General features: G+C 36.5%; 1 non-coding gene across 1 annotated transcript; it reads right to left on the bottom strand.

The window, feature by feature from the left end:
* Nucleotides 1-5391: 5391 nt before the first annotated feature.
* Nucleotides 5392-5498, bottom strand: LOC136216149 (small nucleolar RNA R71). Its single transcript, XR_010683141.1, has one exon. It is a non-coding gene; the product is annotated as a small nucleolar RNA R71 (small nucleolar RNA).
* Nucleotides 5499-6943: the final 1445 nt, after the last annotated feature.

The raw sequence follows: 6943 nt of genomic DNA, 5'->3' as shown, positions 1-6943 counted from the left end.
TGCTCAATTTGCATCCTAACCTTTACATAGAAGTCAATTGAATCCGTAACCTTTCAAAACCATCAATTCAGTCCTTAAAGTATACAATTTTCAGAACATTTGAATCGCCTCAATCAGAGTTATTAAGATTATAATACGAAAATATGTCAAATCTGTCATCTATATGAATAAGAGACTTTCCACCTACAGCATCCACCTCGACCAGGTGCTTATACACGTCGATGAGGTGCAGGGATTAAATTGAATAAACTTGATTTATGGCTTCGTTTTACTTCTGAATCCTCGTTTTAAGCCCCGACTTCAATTATTTGTGATGAAACCGTGTGAAAAATCCGAAAGACACAAGAAAATGACTTACATACATAAAATGATGAAAGTATACAAAAATATCATTAGATCTTATTAAAATGGTACGAAATAAATAGTAATTAAGTACGAAAAATGGTATAAATTACGACGATAACAACATCCCCAAAATTCAGCTTTGTTTGTCCTTGAGCAAAGAAAAGCTGAAACGAAAATTATATCGCCAAATAAATTAATGCAAGGATATGATTATTTTAATCGAAAATGAACAAAAATTCTATATTCAAATCTCAGAGCGAGGTATCAGAGCGAGGTATCCCCAAAATTCAGCTTTGTTTGTTTGTGTTTCGTTTATCGTAATTGCATTAGTTCCTAACAATTGGTATCAGAGCGAGGTTACTGGGGCGATTACGATCGGAGACGAAAAAACACCTGTGGAGAAATTCGATGGTTCGGATTTCGGTTTCTGGAAGATGCAGATCGAGGATTACCTGTACGGTAATGATCTGTACCAGCCACTACGTGACCAGCCGGATGATATGTATGATGAAGAGTGGAAGCTGTTGGACAGAAAAGCGATGATCGTTGTTCGCCTCTTGCTGTCCAGGAACGTGGCGCATCACACGGTGAAGGCAAAGACCACGAAGGAGATGTTGGAGATTTTGAGTTCGTTGTACGAGAAGCCTTCTGCGGCAAACAAGGTTCATCTGATGTGACGACTGTTTAATCTGCAGATGAGGAAGAACATAGCAGTGGTGACACACTTGAATGATTTTAATATGACGATCACTTAATGAAGCTCTGTAGAAATTGATTTCGACGACGAGGTATTAGCCCTAATTCTATTATCTTCTTTACCAGAGACCGCAGCATATGGTGGTACACGCCTCGCGTGAGGAATGATGCGCCCTGCGTGTACGAGTGGATTTTCACTTCTTGCCCGTACCTGAAATACAATTCTCGAGAGCCGAGTTAGCTTGACGTTTTATTTTCTAATATTAATAAAAAAACACGAAAAATTAACCGAAAGTACGGAATTTCTTTTTATTTCATTATTTTATTAAAACACTCTATTTTTGCAATTAAACTTATTTATTTCTTCTAAAATTAACCCGTAAATCACGATAAAAGATAGGGGTAAAATACCCCTATCAAACCTCCTCGGACTTTAAAGTTATACTTGTCCTCAAGTAAAAGAAATCGAAAGATAAGGGATTGAGATTATTAAGAAACAAACTGTCGGTTGGTTTTACCAAGTGCGTGATTTCAAAGTTAAAGTTTTATGCAAAGTTTTCGGTAAGTACCTACGCAAACAATCGAGTGACCAAAACTTGTTTGAAACCTCCATGATCAAAATTAATAGGCAATATTAACGGGGGTCGATTATCTTTTGAGAACCCGATAGTACCTCACCAAGGGATTTCACTTTTACGCTCAAACTTTGGTGGGTCGGTATTTTAGCACTCTTATTTGTACTTACTCGAGATCACTTTGAGTTTGCATTTTCATCCGGGTTTTTCCTCCTATGTTATGGTTTAGACAATATTAAAAATGAACCCGAAGGGGGGTTGTAATGTGGGTGGCTTTTTTAGTGGTTAATTTTTAAGAACTCGAGTTTAAACACCATTTTGATGATCGCACCGTGTTTTTATTTTGGCCTTGGCGAGTTTGTAAAATATAACTCGAAATTGCTCGGGTGGAGCTTGAGAATGTCTTTTGCTCTTTTATCGTGTTTTTTCTTTTTCTTTTTGTTTTGAGAGTGGCACAAAAACGATTTCGAGAACTTATGGAGCTTATTTATCAAGGCATTAGCTTATTTCGGGTGCGATTTGATTTTGTTGGTATTTAAACAAGAGGAAAAAGGGTTAATTGTTAAAAGGGTATTAGCAAGAAAAGTTGGTTAATAGGCTCGAGGGGGTTTCCTAGAGGTTGATGAAAACGAGAAAAATAATTTAAGAAAAGAATTAGACTAAGTGGGTTCGTTTTCTCATCTATTGCCATTTTAACCAAAATAGGTTGTACTTAACTCGGTATTAGGTGCAAACTCTATGATTCGAGTGAAGTCAAAGCTCTCGAAAAATTATGAAAGAATTAGAGTTCTCGTGCGAACTCTTTTCGGCTCAAAATTACCTCACAAAATTTCGGGTTTAAATTGTGTACTATCAAGTCTTCGCTAAACTTTCAAACATCCCGTTTTTATTGCCTTTTTAAATTTCATTATGGAGATGACATGTGGGTTAGGACTCAATGATTTTGTTTAGTATAAACCTAGGCTTTGCATAAATTCTAGAACTTCAAAATTAAGACTAAAATTTCTCACTAAAACCGATCCTTTGTGTTCCGTCTTTTTATTTTAAGGACAAATAACGGAACTTTTAATTTATTTCCGAGGGAGGTAGTGTGTCGGAAAAATTTTCAGAATCGATAAATTAGTTCAATTATTTTGTTGTTTATTTGATTTTTATTTATTTTTGTTTTTGTTAGTGCAAAACAAACGATGAGTGCGGGGTTGCACGGCCCTCCGCGTTATTAAAATGACGTCTATTCCAAGGACGTCGCAAAAGAAGAGAAAAACAAAAACAAAAATAGACATGAAATTAAAAATAGACCCTTTGAAGGTTTGGTCCTACGCGAGGCGTACCCAAGGGGGGCGCCCCGCGTGGGAGGTATGGTTTTTTGTTCTTTTTGGGTCAGAGACTCAAATACACGGGGCGCAGTAAGAGGGGCGCAGTAAGAGGGGCGCCCCGCCTGTTTGAGTTTCTGGACGTTTGATACAGGAAAAAAAAGGCGATCACGCGGGGCGTAAAAGGGAGTACACCCTACGTGAAAGGTGCATTTTAGGTCGATTTTGGCCAGAGGTTGGATTCGTATGGGATTTGTTTTTCGTTGATTTTAATTGAAGAAAATAAGGATAGTGCCTAAAAAGAACAAACGGATATGATACATATATACAAAGGGTTTGAGGAACGCAAACCGAGGCTACGTTTAGAGTCAAAGTAGCTCGACTTTCTCGTGATGTGTGCATGCTTACGGTGTTTTGAGGAATGTGGTTTCTCCGTGTTGTGGAAGAGTGCCTCCGCAATAGATTTTCAGGCGGTGGCCGTTTACGCGGTGGGTTTCATTGTCGGGACCTTGAATGTCGACCGCTCCGAATTAGTGGGCATTGATAACGGTGTATGGTCCCGACCACCGACTTTTTAATTTTCCTGGGAATAGGTGTTAAGCCCAAAATATATCTAAAATATCATCAATAATTACATCAATATTGCTACGAATTTGCGCTATTTATACCTGTTTAGAATGCTTTTACTCTCGAATATGTTTCTTTCTTGCAAGGTACGTAAATATTTGGTAAAATCCAAATAGGAACGAAAAGAGCTTAAAAACAGAATAAAAACCCTACAAAAAGAGTAAAAAACAACGAAGATCAATTACACCTAAACGAGGACAAAGACGAAGTCAGAAATAGAAGAAAATGTCACATTCTCGGTTGAGGAAATAAGATTCTCGATAGAGAATTTACAAAAGCCGCGACCGAGAATCTCAAATTCTCGGTCGCGACACGCGTTTTTCAGCAGCTCCTTCCCTTCGTTTGAAGACCAAATAAATGCTCCCCCATTCTCGGCCAAGAATTAAATATTCTCGGTAAGTGCAGAAATTCCTCCAAGTACAATGAACACATGTTTAATTCAAAGAAACGCGTTCGTTCGGGTGGATAAAGACGTCCTTTCACAACCCGTTCACTTGCACGCCGTCGAATGTTTTCATGCTCCTTGTTCTTTGTAAACTTGTATCAATTTATATTTCATCTAATAAAGTCCGTTCTATTCGATAGATTTTCATGCAGCACTTTGGTAAAGGATCCGAAGTGGATTGCCGGTGTTTTCATTAAAACGTAGTTTAATTCAAAATCTTTACAAGGAAACTTTGTTGAACACTTAGACAAATTATTATCTCGAAAGAGTTTTAATTTGGTTAAGGTAGCGATCTAACCCGACCGTAGGAGGATTGACTACAGTTCAAAGCCTAAAAATTAGAGGTTCCGTCATTTATTTCATCGTTATAAAATATACAAAGTTTAAAGTTGTTTTCTTTGCTTAATGCAAACGAATACATTTGTTTACTTTTCTAAAGAACTAAACAATCATGTTTTGTAAATTCATTCCTAAATCAGAAGTATTTTCTAACATTTGTTATTCTCTATTTTAATTCTCATTCGAGCAATTTCAAAACCAATTCTGATTTAACGATTTTCCATATTATAAATTTTAAAAGTGTATTTAACCAATTCAAAATAAGTTTTTGTTAAAAAACGTTCCCTGTGGGATCGATATCTTTTATTACTACAAGCGTATACCGTGCACTTGCGGAAATCACATCAACATGTTTTTGGCGCCGTTGCCGGGGAACGCCAAATTTTTTGACAAAAATTTAGATTTTTCGTATTTTATTTCGAATCTAGGTTTATTTATACTTATTCAAACTTTTATATTTTATTTATTTCAAATTATTCACATATTTATTTTTCAAATTCTGTTTTGAAGGTAGTTTCGGTTCGTGCGAAATTTCAAGTTCATGCGCAGTTCTCGAAGTTCAGGCATCCCACCAAAACCGCTAGACCCAGAAATTGAAAAGACTCTTAAAAAGAATAAGAAAAACAAAAACAAAAACAAAAACAAGACTCCAATAAAAACTAGAATTACTGAGCCAGAAATTATGGCTACGCTTATGGATTACGCTAGGCCAGGAGTGGCCGGTGTAACAAACAGTATAGTTAGACCCCAAATAAATGCAAATCAATTTGAGATTAAGCCAGCATTGCTTAATATGTTACAAAATAACGTAACATTTTACGGGTTACCTAACGAAAATCCTAACACCCATTTGACAAATTTCTTAGAAATTTGTGATACTTTTAAAATACCGAATGTGACTGCGGAAGCAATCAATCTTCGCCTTTTTCTTTTTACTTTGAAGGATCGAGCCAAAGAATGGTTAACTTCTATGCCAGCCGCAACATTTGAAACTTGGGAGCAATTAGCCCAAGCATTGTTATCAAAAAAATTTCCTTTAGCAAAAACCGCAAGAGTCATTAAAGAATTAACATCTTTTTCTCAAAATGATAATGAAACTCTTTATGAGGATTGGGAACGTTTTAAAGAACTTCAACGTTTATGCCCACACCACCAATTGCCCGCTGAACTTTTAATGCAAACATTTTATAATGGACTAAATCCTACAACTAGAGGTTCATTGGATGCTATGTCTGGAGGGTTATTCATGAAGAAAACATCGGCCAAGCAAGAGAACTTTTGGAGGAAATGGCTATCAACAGCAGTATGTGGCCCGCGAAGCGTGGACACGTACCAATGGCAAAACCATCATCCTCAACTACGTCATCAGTTAAAGGTATAGTGAATCTTGATCCAGTTGCGATGTTGCAAGCCCAATTTTCTGCCTTATCGCATAAAATTGATAGGTTTATGGCACCGTGTGATCCTAATGGTCAGCCAATCCAAACGGATGTGGATTATGAAGGTATGAGCGAAATTGAACAGGTAAATTTTGTCCAAGGGAAAAACCAAACTAATAACCCTTATTCCAATACATATAATCCTGGATGGAGAAATCATCGTAACTTTAACTGGAGAGATAACAATAATAATGCTAATGCTAATCAAAATCGTACCACCAATTATTAAAATCAATCAAGAGATACGATTAGCACTTTATCTTCTAAAATCGACAAATTTATTGATGCTATGAGCGGAAAAATAAGTAATCACGACGATGGTTTTAAACGGATCGAGAATAAATTCGATCAGCTTATTAAAAACCAATCATCTAGCATCCATAATTTGGAGGTTCAAATTGGACAACTCGCTAAATCAATTCCATCCCGCAAAGAGGGAAGTCTTCCCAGCCATACGGAAGAAAATCCGAAAGAGCATGTTAAGGCTATCACTCTTCGTTCAGGGAAAAATTACTTAGGTCCGGAAATGCCCGGAAATTCGACTTTACCAGGAACTGATTTACCAAAATCCAAAGAAGATACATTAAACCAAAAAGATGCACCAATTGACTCTAGTACAAAAACTTTTGTACCCAAACCACCTTTTCCACACAAAGTCCGCAATAAGGACTATGACAAACAACTTTTAACATTTTTAGACAAACTTAAAAATTTGCATATTAATTTAACGTTTATGGATGCAATTACACAAATTCCCAATTATGGTAAATTCCTAAAAGATTTAATTTCAAAGAAAATCAGTTGGGAAGGAAATTCATCCATTTCACTAACTGAAGATTGTAGTTCAATTGTGTCAAGTAATTTGCACACCAAACTGAAAGATCCCGGATGTTTTACCATTCCGTGTAAATTGGGAGATATTGAATTCCCCAGTTGTCTTTGTGATTTAGGGGCAAGTATAAATTTGATGTCATTATCAATTTTTAATAAGTTAGGCTTAGAAGAAGATATCAAACGTACCAACATGGTTCATGAACACGGGACGTACTCTAGTTGATGTGTCGGAAGGGAAAGTAGTTTTAAGAATAGGAGAAGATAAGATCGAGTTTGATATGAACCAAGCGATGAAATATCCTATGGAGGATTTCACTTGTATGAAACTCG

The sequence above is a fragment of the Euphorbia lathyris genome, chromosome 1, assembly GCF_963576675.1.
Source record: "Euphorbia lathyris chromosome 1, ddEupLath1.1, whole genome shotgun sequence".
In the NCBI taxonomy this organism is placed as follows: domain Eukaryota; kingdom Viridiplantae; phylum Streptophyta; class Magnoliopsida; order Malpighiales; family Euphorbiaceae; genus Euphorbia; species Euphorbia lathyris.
The sequence above is the reverse complement of the archived record's forward strand: the minus strand, read 5'-3'. Positions and strand labels throughout refer to the sequence as shown.